Source organism: Lissotriton helveticus, chromosome 3_1 (assembly GCF_964261635.1).
Source record: "Lissotriton helveticus chromosome 3_1, aLisHel1.1, whole genome shotgun sequence".
NCBI classification, from domain to species: Eukaryota; Metazoa; Chordata; class Amphibia; order Caudata; family Salamandridae; genus Lissotriton; species Lissotriton helveticus.
The window spans coordinates 857750646-857772446 of NC_136061.1; positions in this window are offsets into that span (position 1 = coordinate 857750646).

A 21801-nucleotide genomic window follows, 5' to 3' on the forward strand; every position below is an offset into this window, starting at 1 on the left:
CCGCTTTGCATATGCAAATGTGGGGGGGTACCATAGGTACCCCCCATGTGCCCCCTGACAGTGTCGTGGACCTGGGGGCCCTGCAGGGGGCCCCCGCAGCAATCCCTGCCTGCCTTTCCGTGGCGGCATTGCCGCCGCGGAAAAGCAGCTGCAGACAGGCACCCTAATATGGATGGCGGTGTCTGATAGACACCGCCACCATATGGTTCCATTACTGCCCCGGCCGCAATGCGACCGGGGCGGAAAAGCGGCGGACGGTGTTTTCGTCCGCCGCGGTCCCCCCGCCATCCTAATATGGCGGGGGGGAATTAGAATGCGGATGTCAGGCGGATTGCCCCCGCCAGGGTGGCGGTGGCCACCACCACCCTGGCGGGGGCAATCCGCCCGACATCCTAATGGACCCCTTAGTCTCAGTTGATATATTCTAAACAGGGAATGCCCATTTATACTCAACTTGAGCTGACCCAGAGGTATTAATCATTGGAAGATGTCCTAAATCCAGATCTAACCAATGGTAATCCATAATCTATAATCTACACTCTACTCAGGGAGGGGGAGGTTATCCAACCAATTCCAGAACAGCCCAACATCAGTCCTACCCCTAGAAACATTAAATCTCTGGCTCGATAATATTTAACAGAATTCCACCAAGCATTCCAACTAAGAGGCTTTTCCTGTCGCCACAACAGGCAAATCTCCCTCCTTCCCAACAACATCAAATAAAACACCAATTTGCATTGGGACCCAGACTGAGGTCGCATCCCACCTGGCATAGCCGCCACACCAAAAAAAATTAGAGTTGGGCTTACCTCCATATCTACACCCAGAACCCTGGAGATGATCTTACCGACATCCAACCAAAATTCGTGTATTTTGGGACAGGACATGAATATATGGACATCATCTGCACTCTGAAAACCGCACCTCCAGCAGCTTGCTGCCCCCCTCCACCCTTCAGTTTAGAGACCTTAAGAGGCGTCCAGTAAATCCTATGGAGTGTGAAGAAATGATTTCTTCTGAGTGCAGCAGATTTAATCACTGAATAAAGCATGTCAATAGATACTTGCCATAATTCCTTCCATTCTTCGCCTGGCAAGTAATTCTCACAGACCCGGTACGGCTTATCCATTCTTCTTTCTGCTGCAGCCAGAAGATAGGTATACCATAGGGCAACTTCTTTCTTCCTCTGGGATTGATTTTGCAAATCATTCTCCATATCATCATCCAGACTACACAACCAACTTTGAGATTTACACCCTGACGAAAGCAGGTAGTACTTAAATCTGGACAGAGTTCCAGCTGTGGTTTGATTCCAGAACTTCCAAGGAAGACATTTTCTGTCCACTACCAGATCCTTCCTACTAAGACTCCTGCAGCTTTTAGTGGGTAAGCTAGGGCGTCTAAAAGGCACTCCGGCGTTCCAGGAGAATCCCACACCGGAGCCCATTCGCTGTAGTAAGAAAACCCCACACAGACTCGACAATCCGACCAAAGCTTGGCCGCCATCCCAAGCGTTTTCAGACGAACCTTATTGTTGAATTTGGGAGAGTCAAATTTATACATAAAACCAGATTCTCCTATCCCCTCCAACATGGCTTTGAACATAATACCAATCAGAGAATCATACGGGTGTGCAATAACATCCGAGCAGTTTTTAGTTGATAGGCTCAACAGTAAAGCTGAAAGTCAGGTAAACCTATACCAGCCAGTGTGAGTTTGCGCCTAAGGTTTTTCCAGGACAGTCTAATCCCTTTTCCTGCCGAAATAAAAGAGGAAATCCTACCCTGGATTTTAAGGATCTCAGCTTTTTGAAATTCCAAAGGTATATTATTAAAAAAATAAGTATACTTTGGGAGAACACACATCTTAATCAAATTAACTAGGCCGTATTGCGAAAATGGTATGTTCTGCCATCTTTTTAATAAATCTAAATATTATGCCGAGAAGTTTGATACCAACCTTCCCAGAATTGAATAAAGTCATGATGGTGTTGTGGAGGGCGTAATTACAAACTCCCAGACCATATACTCTTTATGGCTTTACTGCACTTACAATATCTAAGAATGGACTTAAACATTGTAGGGGTACACTGCTCATGCAATTGTACCCTCACCAGTGGTATAGTGCACCCAGCTAGAAGGGTGTTTTACCTATACAATTTGTATTATCAATAAGGACTAGCCTAATCGTGAAATGACTTAGAGTTGTATGTTAAGGGGTAAACCTTTGGGTTTGATCATGAAGCCCTCACCCACCAACCTGGTTGGTGGCATGCTTCATCATCGGGCCCACCCAGTGACACCGAATGTGTCCCGGGTGTGCTTCGACGCCTGAATACAGCGGAGCAGGTATATTACTGAGTGTGCAGTGTAGTAACGTGAAGGTGAAGTTTAAAAGCTATACAACTGATGCGGCCCAAAGAGCGCAAAGAAATAACTTTAGCCTTATCCCAGATGAGAGCGGGGAGCGCTCCAGGCAGTGATGGTCTCACTGTTTTGTTCTATAAAGCTTTCTTGGACATACTGTTACCGCATTTACTCACATTGTGTGAAGACTTATGCACTTCAGGGACGATGCCTCCGACTATGCGAGAGGCGATTGTGGTCACCATACTTAAGCCGGGGAAGCTCCCGGATGATTGCGCCTCCTACAGGGCTTTATCTTTAATGAACGTGGACACGAAAATCTTTGCAAAGATACTAGCCAATCGACTCCATCCTCTGGTGACCACTCTGGTGGGCCCTGAACAGGCCGGATTCGTTCCTACGCGAAACCTGACATATAATTTGCGGACTGTTTTTGCGGCTATGCAACACACTCGCCCAGAAATTCCTGCGATTGCAGTTTTTCTGGACAAGGAAAAGGCCTTTGACTCTGTTGAGTGGCCTTTTATGGGATTGGTCTTGAGTAGAATGGGAGTGGGAGAGGTCTTTTTACAGTTGCTCGCGACATTGTACTCAGCGCCCACGGCCAGAGTTCGGATGTGCTCGTTGGTCACTGACCCCATACCAATCGGCAGTGGTACTAGGCAGGGTTGCCCCATGTCCCCGATACTTTATGCGTTGACGGCGGAAGCCCTGGCATGTGCTCTGTGGGAGTATCATGGATACAGGGGCATCAGATTTCCTAATTACAGGTTGATAGTGTCTACTTACGCTGACGACACTTTATTATACATCAGGGAACCCGAGACCAACCTGTCCCCAGTCCTGGGGGAGGTGGTTTTGTTTGGTTCACTTTCAGGCATACAAGTGAATTGGGGCAAGTCCATCATGTTTCCACTTACCCCTGCTACGACGCGATTAGACCCGGATTATCCACTACAATGGACCACGGATGCGGTGAGATACCTGGGCATCCGGCTCCACACAGATTCAGAAATTGTTCTGAGGGAGAACTACGGAGTCGCCACTTCCAAACTGGAGGACGACATTGAAAGATGGATCAAACTCCTGTTGTCTCTGATGGGTAGAATTTCACTTATGAAGATGGTGATACTACCCCGGTTCCTGTTCCTGTTCACGAACATCCCTATGGTACTGTCTAGGGCCTTCATCCAACGTCTACAATCTTTGATGGCCCGACTGGCGTGGGCTGGCAAGCAGCCACGAGTGGCCTGGCGGATACTGACCCTGCCCTATTCGATGGGCGGACTGGGTGCCCCTAATTTGGACTTATATTATAGGGCAGCTCAGGGCTCGCATGCATACCATTGGATGCACGGCCCCTCTGATATACCGCACACACTGATTGAAACCATTGTGGCTGCTGCGGTCCCCCTGCCGGCCTTGCTGTTTCATCCACATGATAGGCGTACTGCGATACTGGACTCTCTTAACTTTGTTGTTCACGCATGGCAGTGGCTGTTGAACGCACAGGCAGGTAACCTGTGATACTCCCCATTGGCCCATCTTGACTAGTGCCACTGGCTGGCGCCCTGTCGGGACAGAGGTGTCATAGTGGCATTGCGGACGCTGGATATAAATACGGTTGGGGACCTCTTTGCAAATGGTACAGCACGCTCCTGGGAGGAGGTTGTTAGTGGGGAGGGGACACCATCCACGCTCGCAAAGTTCCAATTTCACAGGGTGAGGGATGCACTCAGGGTTCAACTCGGCAAGGATATGGCGGAGCCCCCGGAGGTTCAGGCCTTGACCGCGATAGTGGGGGCCAAATCGCCCACCAGGTTGGTTTCGACATTATATCGTGCTGCACTCTCCGAGAGGGACGGAACATACACTAAGCCCTGTTTGGAATGGCAGAGGGACCTGCAGGTGGAACTAACTGATGACAAATGGCACTATTGCTGCACTAGTACAAAACGCATATCGCTTAATGGGCGCCATAGACTGGTGCACTTAGAGTTTTTGAACAGGGTGTATTACACCCTGGAGCGTTTACATAGATACGGTCTGCGCGAGAGTCCGCAGTGCGAAAGGTGTGGTAAGCTGGTTGCAGATTTCGTGCACGTGGCTTGGGACTGTCCGGGTGTTGCTACCTTCTGGGGGGAAGTATTTGCTGAACTTAACCGCATCACAGACTTGACGCTCCCCCCGGACCCGCTTTTAGCCTTACTGGGTTACTCTAAGCCACTCTCTAAATCACATAGGCCACTAGTGGATATGGCCTTTCTCATTGCTAGGTGATGTGTTGCCGTGTGCTGGATGAGGGGACCGACCCCTACTATGACACAATGGTCTAGGGCAGTGTTTCCCAAACTGTGGTCCGCGGACCCCGAGGGGTCCGTGACACATTCCCAAGGGGTCCGCAGGCAGCAGTTTTAAAAGCACTGCAAACGTTCCAAGTATAATTAGACGTTTTCTAGCAACAATAAAAGTGTCAAGACCAAGATAACACCAGTGATTAATGTTCCTGCTGGAGAGAGATGAGTTTTGTCTAGTGGCAGCTTGACTTATTTAATGTAGCACAGAGGGTTAATATGCCTCTTGCAAAGAAAGTGTGCCTGTATTTATTTTTTTAACTGTGTTTGATCTGCATAGGTCAATGGGTTACTGCTTTTGTCACAGAGATTCTTTAGTTACTGTGCAGTTTATAAGTGACAATTGTGATCTAGCACAGAGACGTATAAACTGGCATCAAAAATATGTTTGCAAACTGCATGGTACAAGATAGTAACTTAACCCCTTAATTGCTGCGCACGTTCAGCGGCCGACGGCACCACTACCTCCGTAGTGCTGCCGTTGAACGTTCGAACCTCACCTGCACAATGGAACGTCCAGCACTGGAGCTGGACGTTCCATAGCTTCTATTAGGTTAAGTTTCTTCCCAGTCTTTCATTATCCTGATGCTGCTAAAAAGGTTTATTCGAATGGAAATATAGTTTCATTGTTGAAGTCAATGCTAAACAGTGTGTTAAGCCTACCAGTATGAATGATGTGAATCCTACAACTAGTAGTCACCTTTGCTTTATGTTATTACATGTATGATTCATTGTCTCTATGGGGCAGATTTACAAGGAAAGTGACTCAGTGAGTGCTGCAAGCCATTTGGCTGTGCTGCACTAAGTCACTTTCAAAGTACAGGGATGCAACATATTTACCATAGTATGTTGCATCTCAGTGCTCTCCCTGCGCTGGTGCACAAACTGCTGCCATGCGCCGGCACAGGCACCCTTGTACCATGGTACAAGGATGCCTGCGTTGTGGGGAGATTGTTTATGTTCAGGTAGGATTCCCTTTCTGCACATAAACAATCACTAGAGGGGATTTCATCTTCCTAAACAACGAGGAGAAATGAATACATTTCTTCTTGTTGCACCTCCCTACGCCTCCCTTGGGGAGGTGTAGCATTCGGACGCATTTCCAGATCCATGATTTCTCGTAAATCTGGAAATGTGTCTGGTTTCATGGGTGTTGCTTGGGAACACTCGCAGCAAAACCCATGAAACGCACCTTTCACGCAAAGTCCTGTGTGCAAAGGGGCCATATTTATAAGAACAGGAAAAAAGTCACGCAGGGTGGCTTTTCCTGTTCTTATAAATATGAGGCACTAAAATGCGCTGCCGGAGCGTCACTTTTTGTGACGCACCGGTTGCGCAAGGGTCTTGTAAATCTGCCCTATATGTGTGTGTGTTGTAAAGTGCTCTGATATCCTACAATGGTGTGAGAGATGCTATAAAACAAATGAAATACATGTGACAGAGGCACTATGGAGAGACGAGAGGCACTGTTTGAGTGTGATAAAAAGGGAATCACTGAAGAACCCGAACAAAGATTATCATATCCTGGTGCATAGTAAAGTCATCATTTACTATTCTTTTAAAGCTAATACAATTCAATATATAATGATAAATGTGTTGTAGAATGCACTATTGTTTCCTAAATTGTCTTGGGGGGAGAGCCTCCCAACCAAAGTCCCCTTTGTAGGGGTTCGACTCACTCACTGCACTTGATGTGCACCCTGTGGGCACTGGTCTGAAAACATTTGCCAGGGCTGCTTTGGGTTTCCAGACTGGCCCTGGCAGGAGCAGGAGCCTCATAGTGTGAAATAAAACCAACCATTTAAAAGTTAGTCATGGAGATGCAGCACCAACCTTCCCAATAAAGGTTTTAGTTTTTTGCAGATTCTTTCAATATAAAATACTAAAATCCTTAGTAATTAGACTATTTGTTTTATGTTCACACCTGTGTTTATTTTTTTCGGATTAATGTTTAAAATTTAAATTCAGAAAAGGGGGTGGTGATGAACAGAGTGTCTGAATTAAGCAGACCACTCTTACCCAGTCCAAAGATCAGGGCTTGATCCATCACCGTTTTTTAGCTCACTGCACCATCCCAGCTCAGAACCTGGCTACATGCAAATTAGTCTGTTCCTGTCCCAGTGCATGATGGGAACAGGGCAAACCAAACTACCAAGCCAATTCTTATACTGGGAAGGAAACAAGCTTCCGGGGACCGGTTTCTGGCATTTCAGCCGTCGTCGGCCCGGCTTGCTTGAATCCTGATGGTGCAATGAGCAAGGGACTCGCATCCGAGTATACCCTTCCACGCTTATGGTGGACAAAATGATTCAGAAAAGGGGGTGGTGATGAACAGAGTGTCTGAATTAAGCAGACCACTCTTACCCAGTCCAAAGATCAGGGCTTGATCCATCACCGTTTTTTAGCTCACTGCACCAGCCCAGCTCAGAACCTGGCTACATGCAAATTAGTCTGTTCCTGTCCCAGTGCATGATGGGAACAGGGCAAACCAAACTACCAAGCCAATTCTTATACTGGGAAGGAAACAAGCTTCCGGGGACCGGTTTCTGGCATTTCAGCCGTCGTCGGCCCGGCTTGCTTGAATCCTGATGGTGCAATGAGCAAGGGACTCGCATCCGAGTATACCCTTCCACGCTTATGGTGGACAAAATGATTCAGAAAAGGGGGTGGTGATGAACAGAGTGTCTGAATTAAGCAGACCACTCTTACCCAGTCCAAAGATCAGGGCTTGATCCATCACCGTTTTTTAGCTTACTGCACCATCCCAGCTCAGAACCTGGCTACATGCAAATTAGTCTGTTCCTGTCCCAGTGCATGATGGGAACAGGGCAAACCAAACTACCAAGCCAATTCTTATACTGGGAAGGAAACAAGCTTCCGGGGACCGGTTTCTGGCATTTCAGCCGTCGTCGGCCCGGCTTGCTTGAATCCTGATGGTGCAATGAGCAAGGGACTCGCATCCGAGTATACCCTTCCACGCTTATGGTGGACAAAATGATTCAGAAAAGGGGGTAGTGATGAACAGAGTGTCTGAATTAAGCAGACCACTCTTACCCAGTCCAAAGATCAGGGCTTGATCCGTCACCGTTTTTTAGCTCACTGCACCATCCCAGCTCAGAACCTGGCTACATGCAAATTAGTCTGTTCCTGTCCCAGTGCATGATGGGAACAGGGCAAACCAAACTACCAAGCCAATTCTTATACTGGGAAGGAAACAAGCTTCCGGGGACCGGTTTCTGGCATTTCAGCCGTCGTCGGCCCGGCTTGCTTGAATCCGGATGGTGCAATGAGCAAGGGACTCGCATCCGAGTATACCCTTCCACGCTTATGGTGGACAAAATGATTCAGAAAAGGGGGTGGTGATGAACAGAGTGTCTGAATTAAGCAGACCACTCTTACCCAGTCCAAAGATCAGGGCTTGATCCATCACCGTTTTTTAGCTCACTGCACCATCCCAGCTCAGAACCTGGCTACATGCAAATTAGTCTGTTCCTGTCCCAGTGCATGATGGGAACAGGGCAAACCAAACTACCAAGCCAATTCTTATACTGGGAAGGAAACAAGCTTCCGGGGGCCGGTTTCTGGCATTTCAGCCGTCGTCGGCCCGGCTTGCTTGAATCCTGATGGTGCAATGAGCAAGGGACTCGCATCCGAGTATACCCTTCCACGCTTATGGTGGACAAAATGATTCAGAAAAGGGGTATACTCAGACATGAGTCCCTTTCTCACTGCTCCATCAGGATTCAAGCAAGCCGGGCCGAAGAGGCTGAAATGCCAGAAACCGGTCCCCGGTAGCTTGTCTCCTTTCTGGTGAAGAATTGGCTTGGTAGTTTGGTCTGCCCTGTTCCCATGATGCACTGGGCCAGGGACAGACTAATTTGCATATAGCCAGGTTCTGAGCTGGGATGGGGCAGTGAGATAAATAACGGTGATGGATCAAGCCCTGATCTTTGGACTGGGTAAGAGTGGTCTGCTTAATTCAGACACTCTGTTCATCACCACCCCCTTTTCTGAATCGTAAAATTTAAATTATACAGATTGCTAAGGGGTCCCCGGCTTCCAGTGCTGACTCAATGGGGGTCCTCAGGAGCCAAAACTTTGGGAACCACTGGTCTAGGGATATGCTGTTCTGCTGCACTCAGACTGAGGTATACAGTGAACTGCTCCCGCCACGCAACAGGCCCAAAAACCTTTGGTCCCTATATGCATCTAGAAGACCTGTGCTTGAGGAGCCGGAGATTGGGGTCGCCTCCCAACCGGGGACGTCCATTTCTGACGCACCGGGATCAGACACATGAATGTGCCCCTGCATCTCACTCCCTCCATCACAGCCCCTCCTTTTTTGTTATTTCATGTCTCTTATGCGCACATTGGGGTATTTGTAGTGTAAGTTCATGTGCCTCATACATGAATCAAGTGAGAACTTGTAATGAAGGTCACTGTCATTCTGTTGTTGGGATTGTATACTTGTTTGGTGCTATTTTGTCCGGAAGATAACCTGCTGTATGGACTGGAAGTGTGTCTACGTCTTCAATGAGCTGTACTGATTTGTTTTAATGCTCTTCTGAAAACTTCAATAAAGATATTAATAAAATAAAAAAAAGCTATACAGTGGTCCCAGTAACCGAGGGTAATCAGTACTTTAATAACTGGGCCTCTGTTAGCATAAAAAAAAAAGGCTGACGGAAGTATAGGAGTTTAGATTAGGGCCTCCTGGATCCAAGTGTGGTCTACATGTTTCAGCCAGGCCTTTATTGTTAAAACTGGCTTTCCTCAGGACCAATAAATAGGTGATGGTGCAGTCTTAATTTTAAGTGAAAGTGTAATATGCAAAAATGTGAAGCACTCGCTAAGGTGCTATATATGTGCGAGGGGGATTCCCTCTTTAAGCATTACTGGACATACAACATAAATGACATAACAAACATACAAGGAAGAGTCTTAGCATGATAGTTTTAAGTCACATACCATAGGCAGTGGGTTGCAGACATGGCACACAGGGATTTGTCCCATGTCGACACTTCACTGTTCTCTGCACCAAAACATGCAGCCTGAAATGACAGTGTGTGTGTGTGTGTGTGTTAAGGCACTGTACCTCTAAGGGTGGCACAATATGTGCTGCAGCCCTTAGAGTTCTTCCCTGGACACAGTGCTCTTGGTACCCATGGTACCATTTACAATGGACTTACATGGCCAGAGAGGTGCCAATTGGGGGTACAAAGATACAGTTTTGGGTAAGAACACAGGCCCTTGGAACCTGATTGGCAGAGACCCTGGGCACACCAAGTCAAAGTGCATCAGAAATCTGGCAATACGTGGGGGGGGGGGATTACTGCAACAGAAACTCAGCTTCCTACAATTAGCGCTCAAGTTACCTCAAAATCCAGCGACTGAATGCTCAACCTGTAAGTGTTTTTGGTGATCTAAGCCAAGTGGACCGCCGTTAAGTTAGCTAGTTCAGTTCTCCCATCAACAAACAGCTACCGTGGTCCCTAAGTTGGATTCATACCCAGATGCCTGAGCAGTCAATGCTTTCCTGGAGGATTCTTGAAAGCTGATGCCGGCTCTATTGACACCAGAAGATGAGGCCCCAAATGTTCTCTCATATGCTGAGTCAGAGCCGGTTCAACTTCGACTGAGGCTGTTTTCGGCCACCATGGTTACAATGACAATTGTTACGATACAATGATTACGATACGGGACAATTATTATGATACAGGTGATGAGATTGGCCAAAGTTATCACAAGGAGAATTGGTATGAGGACCTGGAGGAGGCCAGCCATCTTGATGAACAAGTTACTTACCTTCGGTAATACCTTATCTGGCAGAAATCTATATAGACGCACATTCCCTACCTTAGAATTATGCCCAGACGTCAGATTGGATTCAGAATTTTTGTTGTGACCAGTACCCCTGTGCGCTGGTAGGGGGCATTGTTTGGCTCCACTTGGCATCAATGGCACCAGAAGAGACGTGCATGGTGCTTATATAGGTGCCATCCCAGCGCATGGACGTCAATTTCTTTTCACGACTTTCCACGACAGGAGCGTGGAGCCATGAAGAACACTGACCACTGGTGTGGAAACTAGGACCCTGAAAGGAGGAAAAACCCTGTCACAAGAATTCCATTTGCAGAGTGTGAAGGATAGGGGGCCGGTAAGGAATCTGTGGCTAGATAGTCTCTACCAGTTAAGGAGTTATCGAAGGTAAGTAACTTGTTCATCTGATAGAGTCTTCTAGACACATATTCCTTACCTTAGAATAAATACCCAAGCTATACCTCCTAGGTGGGAAGTCTGTAAAACTATTTCACACTAAAAAGTCCTGCAGGACCGAGCAGGCAAAGTGCCCGTCCTTCGAACAACAAATGGAGGAGTGCCCCCTAGGTATAACAGAGGAAGACTCTGTAACCAAAATTTAAAGATCAATAATGCACAATGTGTCCAACCTTATTACAGGACATAGCATGTCCTTTTAGAAGACCCCTCACTCACCAACCTAGTTGGTGACATGCTTCATCATCGGGGTCCCACCCCGCAGGCCGAGTGCCAGCAGGGTGTGCTTCGACACCTGACTACAGTGGAGCGGGTATTTTTATATGTGCGGTGATATAAAAGGTGATTAGTGATTTAAAAAGGGGCCAATACTACTCACTTCAAGACTTTATTCCCGAGTGATTGGACACCCTCAAAGACAAACTGTGACACCTATGTCTAATTAGGTAGACTCCGGTGTTCAAGACGTGCAGTGATTTAAAATAGCGACGTGTGCTATGTGATTAAAATACAGGTCTACATGTTTCAAACTCAGAAAGCGGCAAATGACCGCTTCATGGGCGTCCGGGTTCCAAGAGCTGCGTGCTCACGTAACTTGTGGCTTCTGCTCATCAGACAGGTAACCTACTTGGTTCCTATTGCGGTACGCCCCGTGGAACCGCAATAGGAACCAAGTAGGTCGCTTTCTGAGTTTTTCTTCCAGAACGGGGAGAAGACATCACTATTTTGTAAAGGGCCACAAGTTTGTGGTTCCGTTTTTTATGATCGAGGGTAGGACGCACCTTAGCGTGTGCGCACGACCCAGGTCATCTACATTGGTCCAGACGAAAACCCACATTTGCAAGATGGTTGAAACATGTAGACCTGTATTTTAATCACATAGCACACGTCGCTATTTTAAATCAATACACGTCTTGAACACCGGAGTCTACCTAATTAGACATAGGTGTCACAGTTTGTCTTTCAGGGTTTCCAATCAGTCAGGAATAAAGTCTTGAAGTGAGTAGTATTGGCCCCTTTTTAAAACACTAATCACCTTTTATATCACCGCACATATAAAAAGAACAAAATACCCGCTCCACTGTAGTCAGGTGTCGAAACACACCCTGCTGGCACTCGGCCTGCGGGGTGGGACCCCGATGATGAAGCATGTCACCAACTAGGTTGGTGAGTGAGGGGTCTTCTAAAAGGACATGCTATGTCCTGTAATAAGGTTGGGCACATTGTGCATTATTGATCTTTAAATTTTTGTTACAGAGTCTTCCTCTGTTATACCTAGGGGGCACTCCTCCATTTGTTGTTCGAAATACGCGGAAGGGGACCAGGAGTTCCCGCCCTACACTAATGTAGAACACCCTTTCTCTCTCTTTTGGTTTTGAAAAAGTGCCCGTCCTGACAGGCCTGATTGTGCAGGCAGTAGTGTTTTGTTAAAGTATGTAGAGAGGCCCTCATTGCTGCCTAGCAGATGTCCAGGACCGGGACTCCACGTACTAATGCAGTGGTTGATCTCTTGGCTCTGGTGAATGAGCATGCAAGCCCTCATTGGGTTGCTGTGCAGGCAGTAGTGTTTTGTGAAAGTATGTAGAGAGGCCCTCATTGCTGCCTAGCAGATGTCCAGGACCGGGAATCCACGTACTAATGCAGTGGTTGATTTCTTGGCTCTGGTGGAATGAGCATGCAAGCCCTCATGGGGTTGCTCATTGGCCAATGCGTAGCACATTTTAATGCACAGCAAGATCCATCGGGAGATAGACAGCTTCTGCACATCCGTTCCCATCTTCACTCAGACATACCCCACGACGAGTTGATCGTCTGCCCGGTACACTCTTGTGCAGGAAGATAGATCGAAAACACTCTTTTTGGGTAGAGGTAGTGGAGTCCCTCCTCTTCCTTAGATGCGGCAGAGCATAAAGTGTAGGTAGGGTGATGGACTGGCCTACGTGAAAAGAAGTTATCACTTTCAGCAGAAAAGTAGGTCTAGAGCGAAGACCCAGCTTGTTTGGGTAGATATTCAGATTTAGGGTTTGTATGAAAAAGTCTGAAGATCACTGACCTTCCGGACAGATGTTATTGCCCCCAGGAAGGCCATGTTGATGGTAAGGAGCCTGAGAAGACAGTTCACATCACTAATGCTAGGACTAAATTAATGTCCCACTGAGGCATGATGTGGAGGAAGGAGGAAACATTTGTTGTAAACCTTTCAAGAACCTATGTAGAATAGGGGATTAAAAAGGGGATGGCTGGTCAGGCAACCACAAAAAGGATGTAATAGCAGAAAGCTATCCCTTTAAGGTGCCCGAGCACAGCCCTGCTGCGCAAAAGAAAGGCTAAAGAGAAGGACCCGAGACATAGGGGCAGAAAAAGAGTCAACCTGTTTCTCTGCACACCATGCCATAAAACTTTCCCCCCAATGGCAGGTGTATACTGTTTTAGTAAAGGGAGGCCTAGCTGCCAAGAAAACTTTGTGCGGAAGGTCGAAAGTTGTCAACTGTTGCCACTCAATCTCGAAACAAGAATTTGGAGAATTGACAGGTTCGGGTGGAGTACTCTCTCCAGCTGCTGTGACAGAAGATCCTCTTGAAGGGGCAGCCTGATCGGAGGGCCAATGGCCATGCTCAGCAGCTCGGGATACCATACTCTCTGAGCCGAACTTGGAGCTACAAGGAGGACTTGGGCCCAGTCGATCCTGATCTTCTTTAGAACTCTGGGCAGGAGTGTTATGCGCAGAAAGGTATACAGGAGGCCCGAGCTCCACTCGAGACAAAAAGCATATCCAAGCGAGAGCTGCCTTGGACACTCCAGTACACAGATCTGCTGACATTGCATGATCTAGGCGGTGGCTAACAGATCTAACAAAATGTTCTCCCCGCTGCCGAAAGAGACCCTGCACCACATCTGGATGGAGACACCATTCATGATCCGCTAGGGATCTTCAGCCAAGTTTGTCCACCCTGGTGCTCAGAAAGCTTGCCAGGTGTTCAACCACCAGGGATATGCCCTGCTGTTCCAACCATGTCCAGAGACGCAGGGCATCACGACAAAGGGCCCCCAACCCTACCCCTCGCTGCATCTTGCAGTACCACATGGCAGTGCTGGTGTCTGAGAGCATTTGCACTTGCCTGCCCTTGATGGAGGGTAGGAAGGCTTTCAATTCCAGACGATCACCCGGAGATCCAGAAGATGGATGTGGAGTCCGGATCCTGCAGGAGACCAGAGTCCTCTGATCCCACCTTTCCCAGATGGCCACCCTATCCCAGGAGTGACACATCTGTCGGAGCAGGGTAAGATTGTTCTCTGTGAGCCTGTTGCAAGCTAGTGGCATGGGTGGAGGGGAATTCATGAAGGGGGGTAGCCCCTCCAGACAATTTGAAGAACCCATCTGTCTGATGTTCTAGGCCTCCAGTGGGGCACGTGATGGCGTTTCCTGCCCCTCACTGGTTACCCATGATGGTAGGAGGGCAAACTATAGGGGTTTAAAGCATGTGGCTGCCGGGGGGGGTGTGGACTGACCCAACCTCTGGCTGGCTAACCCAGGCGGTCTGTGGGTACCACGTCCTCGGCCACGCAGTGGCTGGGAAGCTTGTGTGCCATGTTGGCTAAGAGGGTATAGACGCGACTGGAAGCCCCTTCCATGGCCAAGAAAGGAGCGAAAGGTGGACTGGGGGCAGCGAGGGGCAATGGAAAGACCGAAGTCCCCTGCTGTAACCCTGCTGTCCTTAATGCACTCCAGCGCTGAGTCTACCTTGTCTCGGAAGAGACGAGAGCCATTAAATGGCATGTCCATAAGCGATGCTTGGATATCCCCTGAAAAGCCAGTTGTTCTCAGCCAGGTGTGGTGCCGTAAGGCCACCGTCGGGGAACCCCATCTGCTGAGCGAGTCAGTGGTATCCAGTCCACATCTGATCATGAATTTAGCTGCATCTCTCCCATCAACTACAACCTCCTCTGTAACCATGCGCAACTGAATCCCATAGAGCATGGGAGCAACTGACCAAAAGGTATGCAGTGTTCATGGACCTCAGTGCCAGGCTGGTGGAAAAAACACTTCTTCTTGCCTAAGGTTTCCAGCCTCTTGGATTCCCTATCCGGTGCACCAGGATAGGAGGTAGAGGCTTGGACCACCAAGCCCTAAGAGCTTGGGTGTTGTTTGAGGAAATTGGGGTCTCCTGGGGCGGGACGGTTGCGGTGGGCAATCGTCCTGTTCATAGGAGCACCTGTGCATGGCTTGGACAAGGTCCATAGCAGAATGTCAATAAGGGTTTCATTAAATGGAAGACGCAGTTTTGAGGGGGTCACACTCGGCTGTAGCACCTCTGTCAAGATGCTCGTTTTGACTACCTCTGAGGGTAGGCTAAGTTCCTGGACCTTGGCCGGCCTCCTCACATTAGGGGTAGGAAGCATGCCAGCATCTGGAGAATTGTCCAAACCACTGGCCTCCGCCAAGTCCTCACACCAGTCCATGTTGGGATCTAAAGCTATTCTTCAAGATACAGGGACCCCCTCCCAATCATCCCTGAGTCATAGCTTATAGAAATAAAGCTCAGGCCCTGTCCTGAAAGGTATGGCATGGGTCTGCCTCTCCAGCTCTGTGTCGGAGTCGAGATCAGATAGGGGATTGCACTGGTGGCGTCAGCATTAGCTCAGGTGCCGGGGAAGGTCGAGGTGTTACGACCGGCACAGGTCCGGATTCATCCATGGATCCAAGGGACTTTACTGATGCAGGGGGGTAGAGCCGCTGGCGTGGATCAAGTGTAGGCCCCTTCTGAACCCACGAGGCCTGAAGGCATGCCGGTGTGAATGGGCCACTCAAATATGAGGCATATGGCCTCATACAATTCCTGAAATTGAGCGGAGGTCGCTCCGGCTCCCGGAAACTCAGAGAGGCACAGAATCGGCCCAAGTGCTGGCTTAATTGTGGAGCTTGTCCTTGAAAGCCAATGCTCCCCCATCTCGCCAGCCAGCAGACAAGGTGAATTCGAAGACCTCTTCGACTTCTTACTCTTCTTCTTGGGGTGGGACTTACCCGAGTGACCCGATGACTTAGAGTGCAACAAAGATCTCGGGACCTTCCTCTTAACAAGGATTGAGACCTCTGCGGCATCGCATGCCAAGCCTCCAGAAGTTTGAGGACCGATCCCTCAAGGCCTTTGGACTCATCGCACAACAGTTGAAGCAGATCTTGCATTGCAAACGTTTTATTTTTTATTTTGAGTTGAAGCAATTACAGAAATACAGAGCTGTCATGTAAATTGCATAATGTGAAATAATCAAAATACTCAGGCTGCTTTACAAGTAGACATCATCCTGAGAAAAAAACCTTCATTACAGATCACAAATAGATAAAGTGCAAGGTGCCACGTGCTAAACATTAGGGGTAAACATACCCCAGCGATCCTCCAAATAACCCTGTTGCAGGAACGAAACGGGGCAGTCACATAGTATAAGATAAGGGATGTATAAAGTGCCTAAGTGGATACTGTAGGGTAGTGGAAGTTTGGGAAGTTGGCCCTCAGGGACCAGGCTTAGCTATTCAAACCAGGACCCTGTCGTCTCCTCATCGATTATAAGCCTTCCAATCAAAAGCAATTTCCTTTATCTCTGAACTAGATCCCCAAAGAGCTCCAACGTTTCTCAAACTTCTTTAGTGAACCTGATCTTAATTCATATTTTTTTGATTTTACTTAATTTCGCTCTCCAGGCCTGGAAGGAGCGTATCCTATCGGATCGCCAACTCTGTAAAATTAGGGATCTTGCTACTAATGCTGCAATATATAGGCACTCTTCTTGTATAATGCTTTGCATTCTATCTGGAGAGCAGCCCGGAACTGCAATGGATAAGTCATTGGAAATGGAAAGGTCTATGGTGGATCTGAGATAGTTTTCAATTTCTTCCCACGGACTGCTGATTTTCGGACATTCCCAAACAATGTGTGACCAGGTGGCACCAATCTCTTTTTTGCAGCGGAAACACCTGTCTTCAATTTGTGGATATATATTATGTAAGAAAGGGAGGGTCCTATAAATTAGCCATTTTGAGTAAAATTGCATACGCTTAAAATTTGCGCCTCTCAGTGTTTCCACCAACTATCACAGATTTTTTCATATGGGGGAGAGACTTATTTTCATCAAAGATTTTTACCCATGCACTAACCGACCGTTGTGTCGGGGAATCAAAGGCTTCACTGATTCCTACTCTAGAGGATATACTTCGTATGTCAAATTTTTCCAAAAAGGGTTTTATTATAATAAATGACAATTTCAGCATTGTTTAGAGTGTAAGAGCCCCATTTCGATGGCCAAGATTTCCAAGAGTTGCTTTTAATAAAAATCCAGAATCTGGACATACCCATTTTCTTAATATACGGGCCTCTAAAAGACATCTCTCCCCAGTGTAAAATGGGACAGCCTAGTCGAACTGTTAATTCTTGGAATACCATAAAAATGTTAGGAATTGAGATTTTTGCTTAAATACCCATTGGAAAGTCTTATATCGTGCTTTCTTTGGGTACTTAATTATTCTTGTAGGGTCAACAATACTATGCTCCTTTAGGATCTTATTCATGAACAAATTATCTGCCTCCAGTGGATTTGATAAAAAAAAAATCTACAGCTATTATGTGCAAAGGTCGCATGGTAATAGTTCCTGATATTTGGAAGGGACAACCCTCCTTCTGCAACAGGGTAGCTTAAAGTGCTCAGTGCCAGCCTCTGTATCTTATTAGACCATAAAAAAGAAGAAAACATGCTATCTATCTCTTAAAAAAAACACTGCTTATAGTGCTATTGTTAGGGGCTCTATAAATAACTCGAACAAGATCGGAGAGAGGACACCCTTGTATAGTGCCTCTGTTTATTTGACATGTGTCTATGTTTATAGAGTTAATTAAAATGTGCGCCTGCGAGTTCATGTATAGCCGTCTTATTAATTCTATAAAGTCCTCTGGGAAACCAAATTTTTGCAAAATTAAAAACAGACAATCCCAAGGAAGCAGATCGAACGCTTTTTCGTCGTCTGAAAACCAAATCTGGGCCTCAGTCCTGTTTATATTTAAAAAATCCAGTGCTTCTAATAAAACGTTCGTATTGGTATGGAGCTGTCTCCCAGCTACAAAACCACACTGGTCTGTATCGATAAGAGTGCCTACCATACTGTTAAGCCTATTGGTGAGAAGTTTTGTAAAGATTTTGTAATCAACATTAAGAAGGCTTATGGGCCTATACGAATTAACATTCTCATCGTATTTATCCTTCTTTAGGATGCTTACCACTACTGCTGTGCGGAAAGATAACGGAGGGTCACCCCCTTTCAGAAGATGGTTAGCAAGTTTTAAAAATTCAGTATTGAGAGTTGAAGCAAACCTTTTAAAAAATTCTGCGGGAAAGCCATCTTCCCCAGTTGCTTTACAATTAGGCAATGAACTTATAACTAAGTCAATTACTTCCTTCGTGAAGTCGACTAGCAATTCCTCTAGAAAGTCCCTATTTAAGTTAGGAACTGGCAAATTGTAAAGAAAACCAAGAATGGATTCGGAGGATGCATGATGGTTTGATTGATAAATTCCCTTATAGTGATTAGGAAAGGCCTCGCCTATGACCAGAGTTCTGGTTAAACGTATTTTAGTCGGTTCATCCCAGATGCTCTCAATCCTGTTACGCACCAGTTTCTCCTTTGCCTGCCATGCTAAAAGTTTCCCTGTGTATTCACTATCTTCATAGATTGTCTAGAGGGAAGTCCTGCTTGCCACATCTCCTAACCCATAGTAAAATTCTCTCATTTGCATTTTTGCCTGGAGTAACTCTTGCTTGGAGTTTGAATCACTTTTAGTAGTGTACTCCAGATTCGCGTGGGCAAGCCTTGTTTCGATCTTCATTCTTTCCTCTTTTCTGGCCCTTTGTCGCGGGATATCCTCTGAAATGATTGCGCCCCTTAATGTGGCCTTAAATGCGTCCCATATTACATTAATTGTGGCAGAATCGTTATTTATATTTAAAAAATGCACTAATCTTGTTATGTATTTCTGTACACCACAGTTAATTTTCTAAATTGAGTTTATTAAAATACCATCTTCTCGATGCATTTTCGTCCGTGCTTCCAACAGCGATTTCCAGTTTGATTAAAGCATGGACCGAAAAAGCATTTAGAATATGATCATATTTATTAACAGAGACTATGTGAGGTCAGAAAAAAATCTATTCTAGATGCTGAATCATATTTTGCCGAATAGCATGACTACCCCCGCTTATCTGGATTTTTTAGGCGCCATTTGTCTACGATGTCTAAATCGGTTTTACAGCTGGACAGGGCGAAGGATACTTGAGGTTTATTTTCTTTTTATTCTATCTTTGTCGAATCAACTGAAGGATCCTGCAAAAAGTTAAAATCGCCTCCCCATATAATCTTTCCAGGGATCCACGATAAGGCTTGTTTCAGTTGTAAAATAGGGAGTGGATCATCAATAACAGGCGCGTAAATTGTGGCCAGGATGAGGTTTAACGGATTTAATTTTCCATGGAGAAACGTCCATCTTCCGCACGGGTCTGAGTGTGATGCATTAACATGAAAATGAACATGCTTGCCTAAAAAACTACCCACACCCCTCTGTGCACTACCTGAAACAGATGAGCAATGGGAGCCCGCCCAGTTCTTCAAAATTTTTCTAGAATCTGATAAACTTCGGAAATGTGTCTCTTGAAAAAAAAAACATTGGGATTGTGCCCCAGAGACAACTCTCAATTGCATAGGACTTACGCCATTAGCATTAAAAGTAAGAATTGTTAGATTATTCCTATTCATACTTTTTGTACTTTGGCAGGTGTTTTAAAAGGTATGCCCAAATGCTTGGTATAAGCCTTTCAGATATCGAGTATTTGAAAAAACACCTAACAGTGTCTGATACGATTGACGTGACTTGTGCTGACATAAAACAAAACCAGAGGTATAATAGAATATTGTTCAGTTGACTATGTAGAGTCTGAAAACATGGATATCGCCTAAGGCATAAGACCCCATAACTTATCCTGACCAATCAAACATACCATTCTGACTCTGACTCTGTAGAGGTTTATCATGCAATACGGAGAAATCCTTCCTATAAGGCCACTTCCTGGCAGATGGGAATCGAATGTGCAAATTTTGCATTGAGCAGCAGATCTTAATAGCAGCTGGAATGTAACCACCCTGTTCTAAATCACCCTTCTACTGCTATACTGCGCTTCCAAGCACTGAGATACCCCCCCGGGGGTGATTCAAGCGCTATACAAAAAACGAAATCAAATCAAACGTGCAATAGAGCATAGATACCTAAAAAACATTATATAAATTACCATGTATCTGACAGCATACCTTCCTAAAAAGAAGCCACTTCCCAGAAGATGGCCATCTAATGTGCAAATTTAACATTAAGCAGATCATAATAGCAGCTAAAATATAAAGTGCAGGGAGACATGGATACCTAAGATACCTAAAGTGCATTATTACATACAGTGCTTGAGTAACTGAAAAATATGAACCATATATCAACGTATTTTCTGTAAAGTCTGTACAAATTCTGGAACAATAAAACATCGCCTATGAACTTGCTCTTTTCTAAATGCCTCCGCCCCCTCCACCTCGCCCAAGCCCCCCTCTGAAGGACAGAATTCCCTGCTATCCCCACTATTTCCTCCTTCCCCCTCTTTTTACTGGACGCCATCTTGTTGAATCCTTTTACGTCTCCTGATTCACTTCATGTCCTCCCTTAACTGAGAAAGTTTGTATTAATTCATCTTATAGTCCAAAACCAGCTTATGACTACAGTGTCCTTTCTCTTACACAGCACTCAGATCTTCCAAAAAGGATTGAGCTTCTGGGATATCCGTGAAGATAAAAAAATTCCTTTAGCCAGGACATTTAATTTGGATTGTTGAACGATTGATGCTTGTTCTCCTTTTGCTTTAAAGGAGTCAATCATTTGAATACAATCCTTCCGTCTACGTGCTGAGGCTGCGGACATATCAGAAAAGATTCTAAAATTTTGACTCTCAGGAGTAGAGAATGATCTCTTAGCTATTGCTGTATTTAGAATTCTTTCCTTAATTCTGTAATCTGAAAAGTTCATTAAGATTGTATGTGGATATTTGGCATATGGATATTTCTGTGCGGGAACTCTGTGGGCTCTAGTGATTGTAAGATCTCCTTGCAGCTCTGTAATCACCTTCCTCAGAAGTGTCTCAGACCAACCTAACATATCAGCATTCTCCAGGCCTTCCGGGATTCCGACCAAGCGCAGATTTGATTGTCTGTTATAGTTCTTAAAATTTTTTGCTCCATCTGGCGTTTGTTTTTATTTAGCGCATGGAGGTCCTTTTGCATAGCTGCGACATTGTCATGTAGGTCTGGGACAAGATTTTCAACTTCTGTAATCCTTTTGGGGATGTTAAATAAGCTCTCCTCAAGCTTGGACAGTCTATAGGGCAACTGTGAGATTTCAAGTGTTTGTGATACTTTAACGTCCCTTAGCTCTGTAGGATGGTTGTGAGCATACTTTTTATTGAAAATGTTCCTATGGGTTCATCACATTAAGTCGGCAACTCTAGATCCAGTTCAGACTCAGATGAAGACTCAGTCGCTGATGCTTCTGAAATGGCTTGAATGCCGCTTGTTACCCCTTGTGCCAAATGTAGAGTTGTTTGACCGCCTTGAGTGGAAGGGGGGTTAGCAAGGGCCATTTCTAGAGGAACTGTCTCAGACTGAGGGTGATATTGAGGCTGTAGCTGTGGCTGTATTGTCTGAGCGGGCAGAGTTGGCTGAACTAGCTGGCTTTGTA